The sequence below is a fragment of the Hyperolius riggenbachi genome, chromosome 4 (assembly GCF_040937935.1).
Source record: "Hyperolius riggenbachi isolate aHypRig1 chromosome 4, aHypRig1.pri, whole genome shotgun sequence".
Lineage (NCBI taxonomy): Eukaryota > Metazoa > Chordata > Amphibia > Anura > Hyperoliidae > Hyperolius > Hyperolius riggenbachi.
Genome location: NC_090649.1, coordinates 465,653,191 through 465,667,182, shown reverse-complemented (window position 1 = coordinate 465,667,182; position 13,992 = coordinate 465,653,191). Strand labels below are relative to the sequence as shown.

General features: G+C 46.4%; 1 protein-coding gene across 4 annotated transcripts in view; it reads left to right on the top strand.

The window, feature by feature from the left end:
- The window catches only part of ENAH (ENAH actin regulator), a 166,064-nt gene that overhangs the window by 42,304 nt on the left and 109,768 nt on the right, over positions 1–13,992 (top strand). The gene's annotated exons all lie outside the window — the stretch shown is intronic.

Sequence of the window (13,992 nt, the reverse complement as noted above, 5' to 3'; positions counted from 1 at the left end):
TTCATGCTGAAATCGAACGGGAATCGGCCTGCAGTATATGGGCAGCTTCGATAAAGATGCAAATCTCTCTCTAATCAGAGGAGATTCCTGAGCTGATCAAAGTACAGTGGTAAGTTACAGATGAGGGGGAATTAGACAGGCTAAACTCTAAATACATACAGGGTGCATTTCTCTGTTTTTCTTCTGTCCTGTGCAAGAGTTCAGGTCCACCTTAAAGACTTATTTCCACTGGGAGCCTCAGTTGTGGTTTGGCTGTGTGTATTGAAGTGTGATCTGGATGGCAGGACACGGAATGGGCAGCATTTTTCTAAAATGACAATGTACAAATAATGTCTAAGTAGCAGCGTAAACATTGTTCCTACTTTTTATGTTAAATATCAGAGGCAAAAGCTGTAATTCATTGTGTGTAGATTTTAGTTTGGTTGGAATGCCCAATTTGCATAGGTGAATCTCTGCAGTCTGACATGCTAAGAACAGTGCAATATTGAAGATATATGAAATGGATCTGGAGTCGATTTCACACACAATTACAAATGTTTATGTTGCACATTAGATACATTTCCTCTGCTTTCTGCAGACAGCACAGTTAGAGACAGGCAGCTGCAGTGAGAGCGTTCTCTCACACACAGGGTTAACAGATGCAATTTGAGGGAATCCCCCTCCCTTCATGATGTAGTTTATCAGATTTTGGCCTTCAGTGAAGTGTGAAAGGGAATTTGATAACAGTAAACAAAGAGATGAGCATTGAAATGTGTACACCCCTACTTAACGGCACTTCCCAAACTATTCCTATACCGATTAAATAAAACATCTTATTCGATGGTGTTCCTTGAAAGATATTCCCTTTTTACCTTCTAGATGCAGTGCAAATACTCCGCTCCTTCTGGTTATATCCTGACTCATTTCTTTCATCCTGAGTCATTCCAATTGGATGAATGGGCCAGCTGTCTAGAGAGAGGATTTAAAACCTTGACAGCTGGTAACTTCTGCTAATGTTGTTCCTGTTTAGTGTCCGGTTGATTAACGCTCTCTTGGTATTCTACTCTACAGTCTGGGAGCTAGAGGGAGGCTATGGCTGCCATTCCCATTGTCAACAATCAGAGCGAGTCCCTAGGTCTGTTATCTAAAGGATTGCTATATGATGGCATGAGCGGGGTTCCTTTAGGTTTGAGGGAGATGTTGACCTTAGAGTGAATGCACACATCCAATTTTGATTAAACAATTTTAACACTTTCAGGCTGGTTTCACACCAGGACGTTGCGTTAGAGGGGACGTTAAGGTCGCATAACGTGCCCCTAACGCAACGCCTGGTGGTGTTGGAGCAGGACGCTACCAAGAGCCGCGTTACAAGCAGCTCTTGGTGCGCCTGCTCTGTCGGAGGAACTGCGGAGACCACGTGAGCGGAGCTCTCCGCATCACGTGGTCTCGCCAGCCAATCAGCGGCCGCTCCAAGAAGAAAACACTGCAAGTGCAGTGAATATTAACCTGCTGAGCGGTCTGGACGAGCTCAGCTCATCCAACACCGCCAGAGGCTGCCGCTCAGGCCCTGCTGGGCCGATTTCAATGAAATAAAAAGCAGCACACGCAGCCGGCACTTTGCCAGCCGCGTGTGCTGCCTGATCGCCGCTGCAGCGGCGAAAGAGGGTCCCCCCAGCCGCCCGAGCCCAGCGTAGCCGGAACAAACAGTTCCGGCCAGCGCTAAGGGCTGGATCGGAGGCGGCTGACGTCCATGACGTCAAGCGAAACACGGAAGGCCGCTTATTGCGGCCTTCCGTGTTACTTCTGGCCGCCGGAGGCGATCGGAAGAACGCCTCCGGAGCGCCCTCTAGTGGGCTTTCATGCAGCCAACTTTCAGTTGGCTGCATGGAATAGTTTTTTTTTAATTTAAAAAAAACCCTCCCGCAGCCGCCCTGGCGATTTAATCAGAGCGCCAGGGTGGTTTTTTTAAGTAGCCATGTGCCTGGCTACGTAGCGGCCTCTCCCCGCCTCCTCTCCGCCCCCAAAATAAAAAAAACACACCCGTACTGAGCATGTGCAAGCAGTCTAACGCGGCTCTGCCGCTTAGAAAGTACTGCATGCAGTACGTTGTCTGGTGGCGCAGCGTTACTATGTAACGCAACGTGGGCACTGTGAACAGCCCTTGATTTTTCATTGCTGTGCGGTGGGCTGCGTGCTCCACTCGGCTAATTTTGGTGAGCACTCTGCTGTCTTTGGCTTGCCCACTCATCCTCCTCCTATGCTGCAAGCAGAGTTGTGCCGGACCTGCATTGCCCCCTCACACCCCACCCAGCTACTTTTGCATGCCACCCGGCCGGAAACATTTTTTTCCGGAGAATACTGAATTTCCATGTAGTGTGAAGGGTCAACATGCTTTGAATACTAAGAACAGATTGTGCAGGTAAGCTCTTGTACTACATGGTAAACTCTCATACTATATAGAAGTGGTAAAATTGGTCAATCAAATTTAGATGTGTGTACGCACGCTGAAACCATAAACAGATTTTCCTGTGTGATTCCAGACATTTAATCAGTGATCCAATTTGCTGGGACTTAATAGCACAAAAATGTCAGATCGTTTTTAGCCTACAATGATCTGACCGGATAGAAAATTGTGGTCGATTGGTGGCAAGGCAGGAGGGGTGGTCGATCAGCAGCACATAGTGGAATATTTTCAATAGCTGGATTCTATTGAAAATCACTCTGCAGTGTTTGATACGAATCGAATTCGATCGAGAGAGGAATTGTTTTTTTGGACAGACATCTGTTTGTGGTCTGATTCACTCACCTCCACAAAGGCCACCTCAGTATCGAGCCCTGTTGAGACAGCGCAGGATATTTGGGCGCAGCCAACGCCACCGCAGGCCGTAATAGGTATTACGGCTATAGCTGCGCTCAGTGAGTCATTTGGGTGCAGTCATAAGACTGAGTACAGATTACGATAAAAACGCTGTAATTCGGCCGCCATCAATAGCTGGAAGACTAATTACACCATTCCCCACCATCCACATGGACCTGGAGGGGGAATAGTAATTAACACCACCAGGACTTGTGCAGCAGCAGGCTAAGCCGTATATCGGCTGTATCCTGCGCCCAAGTCTCCCGGCGGCTATTACATAGGTACGCCTCCATATTGCCTGCTACGGAAAACCCAGCTTATAAAGTAACCCTCATCACCCTACTGATCCCTGCTAAACTCACTTAGGGCCGGTTTCCACTTGTGCAGATGCAAAAAGGACACCGTAGTTCCGTCCATTTTGCATCCGCTTGCAGCCATCTGCGCCGTCCACTCTGATTGCAATCGCCATTCACGTGTCCTTTCTGTTCTGTCGCGTGACTAGGTTGTAACTATAATTCATGAAGTCACTGGGAAAGTTGGGCACAGGGTGACGCCGAAAAACGCCTCACACTGCTCCTGCACGAGTCTTGGCGGCGTTAATTACTATTCTCCCTCCAGGCCGCCACAGATTTTAACATAATTCGGCTTCCAGCTATAGTCATTTGGGCTCCATCTGATGGCGCCCAAATGACTGTCTGAGCGCTGCTTTAGACATAATTCCTATTATGGCCTACGGCGACTGGCTATGCCGAAATCTCCGGCGCAACTTTTACCTGCTTCGTCCTATAGGAGACAATAAAGCAATTCTCAGCAGCGCTGTACAGAGCATATTGTCTTGTCACTAACTGTCCCTCAGAGGGGCTCACAATCTAGTTCCTACCATAGTCATATGTCTATGTATGTATCGTGTAGTGCATGTATCATAGTCTAGGCTAGGGCCAATTTGGGGGGGGGGGGGTGAATTAACTTATCTGTATGTTTTTGGGATGTGGAAAGAAACCGGAGTGTCCGGAGGAAGCCCACACATACACGGGGAGAACATACAAACTCCTTGCAGATGTTGACCTGCCTGGGATTTCAACCACAGACCCAGCGTTGCAAGGCGAGAGCGCTAACCACTACGCCACCGTGCTGCCCAGTGAATGTGTGTACACAGGCAACCAGAAGTCTCAACTAACCGGAATGCCTGGACCGGACCTCTGTTCTGGGGTGCTTGCACTGCCACAAAATACTCGCCGATCCTCCAGCGATGTCCTGCATCGCTTCGTGGGTTCCTAGCGGCTTCTGGTATCCGTGCACGCAAGTCTGTGTCATGTGACTCGATACGGGTCAGCTGACACTCCGCCTTCCGTGCACAGTGGACGCCAGAAAGTAGCTAGGAGCCCGCAAGGTGATGCAGGACTTCGCTGGAGGCTCGGTGAGTATTCGGCCTGCATCTGGGGGGAGAATGGGATTTTTTTGGGTACTTTTTTGGCCTGTTGCTCAAGCAACTGGCAAGCATATGTATCCCCGCTGGTGCCGGATACTGGGGACTGTGCTATATAAAGGTACAATGTTAAAAGACACTGTAGTGACATAGGCCTAGTGCACACCAGAGCGGTTCGGCAGCGTTTTCAGATCCGATTGCGGATGTGGAAACGCCAGGGTAATGTATTTCAATGGGCTGGTGCACACCAGAGCGGGAGGCGTTTTGCAGAAACGCATACTCCCGGGCTGCTGCAGATTTTGGATTGCGGAGGCGTTTCTGCCTCATTGTAAAGTATAGGAAAAACGCAAACCGCTCTGAAAAATGCTACATCAGAGCGGTTTGCAGGAGTTTTTGTTACAGAAGCTGTTCAGTAACAGCTTTACTGTAACAATATCTGTAATCTGCTGTACCAAAAACCGCAGCACAAAACCGCAAAACGTTAGGAAAACGCTTCAAAATAAAACGAAAAAACGCAGCTAAAATGCTAGCGTTTTGCGGATCTGCTTGCGGTTTTTGGTGTGCACCGGGCCATAGAGAAGAATTTAGTAAAACAACTCTAAGGCTGCTTTCACAGTAAGACGTTACAGGCGCACGTTAGAGCAGCCTGTAACGCATCCTAACTCACAGCAATGAAAACTAAATGGGCTGTTCACAGTGCCCACGTTGTTACCTTGTAACGCTGGACGTCAACTTAAAGTGCTGCATGCTGTGCGTTATATGCGGCTAAGCCGCGTTAGACTGTTTGCACATGCTCAGTGATGTTGGAGGAGGAGGTCTCCCCTCCTCCTCCTCGGCCAGCCACATGGCTAATTAATATTCACTGCACTGAGACGTTCAGAGTCTACTTTCCTGGAGCGCCGCCCTGTGTGGCGATTGGCTGGCGGGACCACGTGATGGAGATCACGTGGTCTCTCGCATCCCAGAGCACAAAAATGGCGCAACAAGAGCTCTAGGTAGCGTCCTGCTCCAACACCACCAGGCATTGCGTTAGGGGCACGTTATGTGACCTATAACGTCCCCTAAAACGCAACGTCCTGGTGGGAAAGCAGCCTAAAGGTGGCCACTAACAATTCAATTTCTAGCGAAAAAATCGCTTGAGCGATCAGAAATTCTGATCGGAATTGAAATTGTTCACTACACCATCAGTGAACCAATCTTTGCTTCCTACCTATCACAACCAACAAGAAAATCCAAATTTTGGTTCGACGAAAATCCAATCGGAAGACTGTTTTTTTTTTATAATCGTTGGTAATTGATTGTGCCCATCAACGAAGATTATGTACAACCAATCCGATCCGAATTTCTGATCGCTCAAATGATTTTTCACTAGTAATTGGACCGTTAGTGGCCACCATTAGGCCTGGAAGCCACTAGAGCACTTTTTTGAGCGTTTAATCGCAAATCATTATTAAATTATAATTATTATTCTCTACCAAAATCGTCAGAAAACACTCATGAAATCGCTTACAAAACGTTAATTTAAAACCCTAGCGATTGCGTTTTGCGATTTGTAGTGGGTTCCAGGCCTTAGGGCAATTTTCCTGGTTTCCGCATCACAAACACTACCTATATCTATAGATCTCACTTATCCTTTAAGTGGTTAAATTGGTGATTAAGGGGGGGGGGGGGATCTGTTTTGAAGGCAGTTGAATGGCAGGACTACGTAATCTTGGAATGCAGCCCAAATTGTTCTACTTACAAAACAGTTGTGTTTAATAGGCAGTAGGTTGTGCGCTAAACCAGTATTTCTGGACGGATCGCCGGGATGGAGGGGAGTGATTTGCATATTTCACCCCCCTGTCTTGGAATGGTGCTTTTATATTTACTTCTTGCTCTTGGGAAGGTGGAATATGTAAATTACTTCTATTTTAAGGAAAAAGCCTGAATTGTACGTGGAAAAAACTCTTAATCCTGAAGCGATAGAATATGCTGATGCTCATGTTCGGTTTGTGCTGGTCAGGCGTCGATGGCTTTACTATCTGTAAAACGCCACTACTGATACAGATTCCTGGTTGGATTTGATGATTATTATTATTTAGTTTTTATGTAGCGCTGACATCTTCCGCAGCGCTGTACAGAGTATTCTTTTCACTTAAAGGAGGTGAAAATAAACTAATGAAATAAACGATATCTATCCTCCTCTTAAAAATGACATTTTAAGATATTCCAGTTTTATTTTATATTTAAATCTACTTTTTAACCACTTGAGGACCGCCTACAGCCGATTGGTGGCGGTAAAGGCTGGGCCTAAACGACCGCAATACGCCCATCGGTGGCGGGTCCTCATGTGGCTGCTGGTCAGGGATCGCGCGCTGTTATGCGCATGCATCCTCCGGCAATAGGCTCCGACCACCCGCGTCGTCAACCCGCCGGCCAATTGGAAGTGCCGGTGGGTTGTTAACCCGACGATCGCCGCATTGGAAGCGTATAATACGCTTTGTAATGTATACAAAGCGTATTATACAGGCTGGCTCCTGCCCTAGTGGTCCCAGTGATCGAGGGACCACCAGGACAGGCTGCAGCCACCCTAATGTGCACACAAGCACACAGATTCCCCCCCCCCCCCCCCCCCGATCGCCCACAGTACCCCTCAGACCCCCCCCTGCCCACCCCACAGACCACTGTTTGCACCCAATCACCCCACTAATCACCCATCAATCACTTCCTGTCACTATCTGTCAACGCTATTTTTTTTTAATGCCCTAAACTGCCCCCTACTCCCTCCTGATCACCCCCCACCCCTCAGATTCCCCCCAGACACCCCCTCCCCCTGTGTACTGTATGCCTCTATCCCCCCTGTAATAACCCACTGATCACCTGTCAATCACCCACTGTCACTGCCACCCATCAATCAGCCATCAGATCGCCTGCAGACCCGACGTCAGATCACCTCCCAAGTGCATTGTTTACATCTGTTCTCTCCTCTAAACATCCACTAATTACCCATCAATCACCCCCTGTCCCCACCTGTCACTGCTACCCACCAGATTAGACCCCTATCTGCCCCTAGGGCACCCAATCACCCGCCCACACCCTCAGAATGCCCTCAGACCCCAGCCCTGATCACCTCGCCAGTGCATTGCTTGCATTTATCCCCCCCCTCTAATCACACCTTGAGACACCCATCAATCACCTCCTGTCACCACCTGTCGCCCCCTAGCACACCTACCCATCAGATCAGGCCCTAATTTGCCCCGTATGGGCTCCTGATCACTCGGCCAAACCCTCAGATCCCCCTCACACCCCCTTCTGATCACCTCCCCAGTGCATTGATTGCATCTATTTTCCCCTCTAACCACCCCCTGAGACACCCATCAATCACCTCCTGTCAACCCCCCCCCATAGAACTCCTATCCATCAGATCAGGCCCAATACAACCTGTCATCTAAGAGGTCACCCTGCTTATGACCGGTTCCACAAAATTCGCCCCCTCATAGACCACCTGTCATCAAAATTTGCAGATGCTTATACCCCTGAACAGTCGTTTTCAGACATTTAGTTTCCAGACTACTCACGGTTTTGGGCCCGTAAAATGCCAGGGCAGTATAGGAACCCCACAAGTGACCCCTTTTTAGAAAAGAGACACCCCAAGGTATTCTGTTAGGTGTATGACGAGTTCATAGAAGATTTTATTTTTTGTCAAAAGCTAGCGGAAATTGTGAAAAAAACAATAAAAAACAATAAAAATCAAAGTTTCATTTTTTACTAACTTGTGACAAAAAATAAAATCTTCTATGAACTCGCCATACACCTAACAGAATACCTTGGGGTGTCTTCTTTCTAAAATGGGGTCACTTGTGGGGTTCCTATACTGCCCTGGCATTTTAGGGGCCCTAAACCGTGAGGAGTAGTCTAGAAAACAAATGCCTCAAAATGACCTGTGAATAGGACGTTGGGCCCCTTAGCGCACCTAGGCTGCAAAAAAGTGTCACACGTGGTATCGCCGTACTCAGGAGAAGTAGTCTGTGTTTTGGGGTGTATTTTTACACATACCCATGCTGGGTGGGAGAAATCTCTCTGTAAATGGACAATTGTGTGTAAAAAAAAAACAAAATCAAAAATGTGTCATTTACAGAGATATTTCTCCCACCCAGCATGGGTATATGTAAAAATACACCACATAACACATTATACTACTTCTCCTGAGTACGGCGGTACCACATGTGTGGCACTTTTTTGCACCCTAAGTGCGCTAAGGGGCCTAAAGTCCAATGAGTACCTTTAGGATTTCACAGGTCATTTTGCGACATTTGGTTTCAAGACTACTCCTCACAGTTTTGGGCCCCTAAAATGCCAGGGCAGTATAGGAACATTTTTTTTTTTTTTTTTTTTTTTAACACACAATTGTTTATTTACAGAGATATTTTTCCCACCCAGCATGGGTATATGTAAAAATACACCACGAAACACATTATACTACTTCTCCTGAGTACGGCGGTACCACACGGTTTTGGGCCCCTAAAATGCCAGGGCAGTATAGGAACCCCACAAATGACCCCATTTTAGAAAGAAGACACCCCAAGGTATTCCGTTAGGAGTATGGTGAGTTCATAGAAGATTTTATCTTTTGTCACAAGTTAGCGGAAAATGACATTTTGTGAAAAAAACAATTAAAATCAATTTCCGCTAACTTGTGACAAAAAATAAAATCTTCTATGAACTCGCCATACACCTAACAGAATACCTTGGGGTGTCTTCTTTCTAAAATGGGGTCATTTGTGGGGTTCCTATACTGCCCTGGCATTTTAGGGGCCCAAAACCGTGTGGTACCGTCGTACTCAGGAGAAGTAGTATAATGTGTTTTGTGGTGTGTTTTTACATATACCCATGCTGGGTGGGAAAAATATCTCTGTAAATAGACAAAGAAAAAAAAATCAAAAAATTGTCATTTACAGAGAGATTTCTCCCACCCAGCATGGGTATGTGTAAAAATACACCCCAAAACACATTATACTACTTCTCCTGAGTACGGCAATACCACGTGTGGCACTTTTTTTCAGCCTAACTGCGCTAAGGGGCCCAAAGTCCAATGAGCACCTTTAGGCTTTACAGGGGTGCTTACAATTAGGCACCCCCCAAAATGTCAGGACAGTAAACACACCCCACAAATGACCCCATTTTGGAAAGTAGACCCTTCAAGGTATTCAGAGAGGATCATAGTGAGTCCGTGGCCGATTTTCATTTTTTTTTGGTCGCAAGTTAGAACAAATGGAAACTGTTTTTTTTTTTTTTTGGTCACAAAGTGCCATTGTGACAAAAAATAAAATCTTCTATGAACTTACCATGCCTCTCAGTGAATACTTTGGGATGTCTTCTTTCCAAAATGGGGTCATTTGAGGGGGGGGGGGGGGGGTATTTATACTATCCTGGAATTTTAGCACCTCATGAAACATGACAGGTGGTCAGAAAAGTCGGAGATGCTTCAAAATGGGAAAATTCACTTTTGGCACCATAGTTTGTAAACGCTATAACTCAGGGGTCTCAAACTCAATTTACCTGGGGGCCGCAGGTGGCAAAGTCAGGATGAGGCTGGGCTGCATAAGGGATTTCACATAAAAAGTCAATCAGCAGCTCCCGGTCCCCCTAGCCCCCTCCCCCCTTGCATTGATTTTTATTTCAAAATCAAATTCACACTGAAGCGAACTATTTTGCCTATTTTACCTTATAGTTCGCTTCAGTGCTCCCTTTACAAGTAATCCGCCATGTCCCCGCCGCAAAACAAGGGCTGCAGAGCCGGCATTTCCTGGAAGGGGCAGAGCTTTCAGCTTCAGCTCTGCCCCTCCTGATGTCAATCGCGGCGCATCGTCGCCTCTCCCCGCCCCTCTCTGTGAAGGAAGAGTGAGATGGGCAGGCAGAGGCGTCGATGCGCCGCGATTGACGTCAGGAGGGGCAGAGCTGAAGCTGACAGCTCTACCCCTTCCAGGAAATGCCGGCGGATTGCCTCCCCCCCCCCCGGGCGATTTGGGGGCTCTGCAGCCTTCGTTTAGCGGCGGGGATGCGGCGGATTACTTTGGAGCACTGAAGCGAACTATAAGGAAGCTTTTGCCGGCGCGGGCCACAAAATATTGTATCAAGGGCCGCAAATGGCCCGCGGGCCGCGAGTTTGAGACCCCTGCTATAACTTTTACCCAAACCAATAAATATACACTAAATGGATTTTTTTTTTTATCAAAGACCTGTAGCACAATAAATTTGGACAAAAATGTATACAGAAATTTTACTTTATTTGAAAAATGTCAGCACAGAAAGTAAAAAAAAAAAAAATCATTTTTTTGACAAAATTCATATCTTTTTTGATAAATATAATAAAAACGAAAACTCGCAGCAGCAATCAAATAGCACCAAAAGAAAGCTGTATTAGTGACAAGAAAAGGAGATATTAGGTGGTAGGTTGTATGACCGAGCAATAAACCGTGAAAGCTGCAGTGGTCTGAATGGAGAAAAAGGCTCTGGTCCTTAAGGGGCAAAAAGACTGTGGTCCTCAAGTGGTTAAGTTTTTACTGGTTTGTTTTTGCTCAATGACACATTCATCGAAGTATGCCAAATGCATACATTTGAAATCGGTGCCGGTAGACTTGGGCGCAGGATACAGCTGGTATGGCTGATCCTGCTTCTGCACAAGTCCAGGCTGTGTTAATTACTATTCCCCCTCCAGGCCACCATGGATAGTGGGGGAATGATAGAATTCGTCTTCCAGCGTTTGCTGGAAGCCGAAATATTGTGTTTTTTAAGCAACTTCGGCTTAATCTTCTGACATCGCTGACGTTACTCACTGAGCGCCGCTGTAGATGAGATTCCCATTATAGTCTATGGCGCCGACTGCGCCCAAATCTACCTGCGCTGAAAAGCACTGCTCCGTGCCAGAGTTAAAAATCTATGAACTATTGAAACTTTTTACCTCTTTCCTGCTCTCAGAAGCCATTTTCTGCTAGGAAAGTGTTTTTATCGTTGTAATTTCTTATCATTGAGGGTCACACTGTAGTCTGACCCAGTTCTGACTCCCTTACATACCTGATGTTTAACTCTTTCAGGCAGAGAAAGAAAAAAAAAAGGAACACAGCATAGTTATTTGTGTTCTTGGCACTGTATTTACCCATGTCTGTTATGTCACATGTCACCTCGGGTACTGTCCCTCAGAGGGGTTCACAATCTAATCCCTACCCTAGTCATATGTCTATGTGTGTATCGTGTAGTGTATGTATCATAGTCTAGGACAGCAATATATAGCTATTGGAAATGTTTCTGATGCTGAAACCAGGAAAATTACCAAAAAAGTGGGTATTCTGAATAATTTACTGCATTCTACGATATGTCACTACAGGGCCTCTTTAACAAGGGTACTAAAGATGGCAGCTTCTGTAGTCTTGCGACTGTAAGTTTCCCTCATGCTTCCCCAGCCAAAAGTTTTCTGTTTTTAGTTTTGCATGTAGATGGAAGGGTTAGAATGTTTTCCCTAAGGGAGGCTCCCTAAGCTAAACATTTCATTTAGTTTGGCACTGCTATTGGCCTGAGGAAGCGGGCATAGACCCACGAAACGCATTGCCTGTGCTTTTCTCTAATAAAATCTTTTGTTATTACAAAGATTTTGTCATCCATTGAGGTAAGCTACCTCATTACCTTTTCGTTTTTTTTAAACTGCTTTTAAACGCTTTTATCATATACCAGGGCACCTCTTTTTTACCCAAATAGTGTACCCATGTGAATGGGCCTATTGAGAACGGAATTCACCTCGAGTTCGCTATATTTCTGCTTCGGGCTCTGTGGTAGTTCCTGGCTGCTATTTGCTGGTAAAGCCTTCAGGGCTTGGAATACAATGGAGGAATGCAGCCAGTCGGGCCTACCTGGCAGAGCCTGCCTTGTGCGCTGAGTTCACAGATCAGTCTGCTTATTAAGCAACCTCCACAATGCTCATGTTGTTCCTTGTTTGAAAGGATTTATTGATAACAGTGGAAGTGCTGTGGTTTCTGTGTGTTTTGGGAAGACCAGTCGGATATCGGTGGGTGGAGTTACAGCTGAGTTCAGTCACCAGTGACTATGATGTCACTGCTATAGAGGCCGGTTCTCTGGTAACCACAGATACCTCAACCTGGGCTTTGATTAGTCGTGTCAATGAGATGCAAATAAGCGCAAATTGCATGCACATTTTAAAGCAAACCTGCGAGGTTGTAAAAACAAAGTTAGGCTTCCTCCGTCTTCCTCCACCTCCCTGCTCCAGTTCCGGGACCTAGAATCTAATTAAAACTTTTTACATGTCAAGGGCTACTGCATATTTTAGGCTGGTCACACCGTGAGCTACAGTCTTCTTTGACAGAAAATACAATATATCAGCACATCACACTCTTTAATCTTCCATATGAATGTGAGGTACTCCAGTGAAAATAATGGAATAAAAAAGTGCTTCATTTTTACTATAATTACCATATGTATAAATGATTGTTAGTGTTTGCCCATTGTAAAATGTTTACTCTCCATTTACATTCTGGCATTTATCACATGGTGACATTTTTACTGCAACCAGGTGGTGTCAGTGGAAGGAGATGCTGCTTGCTTTTTTGGCCATTGGAAAATTTCCCACAATGCAACAAGGCTCCCACAGTGTGATGTCAGAACCCTGGTCCTGACATAACACTGTGGGAGGGGTTTCAACACAATATTAGCCATACAGAACCCTCTGATGATCAGTTTGTGAAAAGGAATAGATTTTTCATGGGAAAGGGGGTATCGGCTACTGATTGGGATAAAGTTCAATCCTTGGTTACGGTTTCTTTTTAAAGGACCATTATCCCCTGCATCCCTGCGGCTGAAAACTCCATAAATCGCCCCAAACACATCTCTGGGCTCCTTCCCTATAGAGGCAGAGCTTTTGGCTGCAGCTCTGCCTCTACATGCGTCCATCAGCACGGATCACCCCCTCTCCCCGCCCACTCAGTCTTTCTTCACTGAGAGAGGCGGGGGAAAGGTGGCGATCAGCGCTGATTGACGCACATGGAGGCAGAGCTACAGCCCAAAGCTCTGCCTCCTTAGGGCAGCAAAATCCACAACCAAAAAAGTTGTGTATTTTGCCCAGGGAGTTTGGGGTGATTTATGGAGGGGCAATTATGTTAAATAGGTTTTTAAAGTGAAAACCTGATTTTTAGGAGACTTCAGAGTCTCTTTAAGAGGATCCCCTGTTGCTGGTTACAGGGCTTCGGGGAGGGGGGGCTTTTTGAAAATAAAAACAGACACTTACCTGAGGCTTCTATCGGCCCCCTGCAGCTGAAATGTCCCACATTGTCCTCCAACGATGCTCCGTTCCCCGCAGCCTGTACTGGTCTGATATTCAATGAATAATGTTCGCTCCCGCATGCATCAATCGGGAGCTTACTGCGCAGGCGCAGTATGAAGGTTTCTTGTACTGCACCTGCGCAGTAAACTCCCGATGACGTGCACAGGCGCGCGCACGCACGCAGCCACAGTGCCCCCGGCCCCCTGAAAACGCCTTTATATCGTGTCATGTGACACACCGGCTTTTATGCACGGTGCTGGAAAGCCGCTAGGAGCTGCAGGGAGACTACAAGACATCACTGGAGGCTCGCTAAGTATTTTAAAGGATACCCGATGTGACATGATGAGACAGACATGGGTTTGTACAGTGCCTAGCACACAAATAACTAGGCTGTGTTCCTTTTTTTCTTTCTCTGCTTGAGAG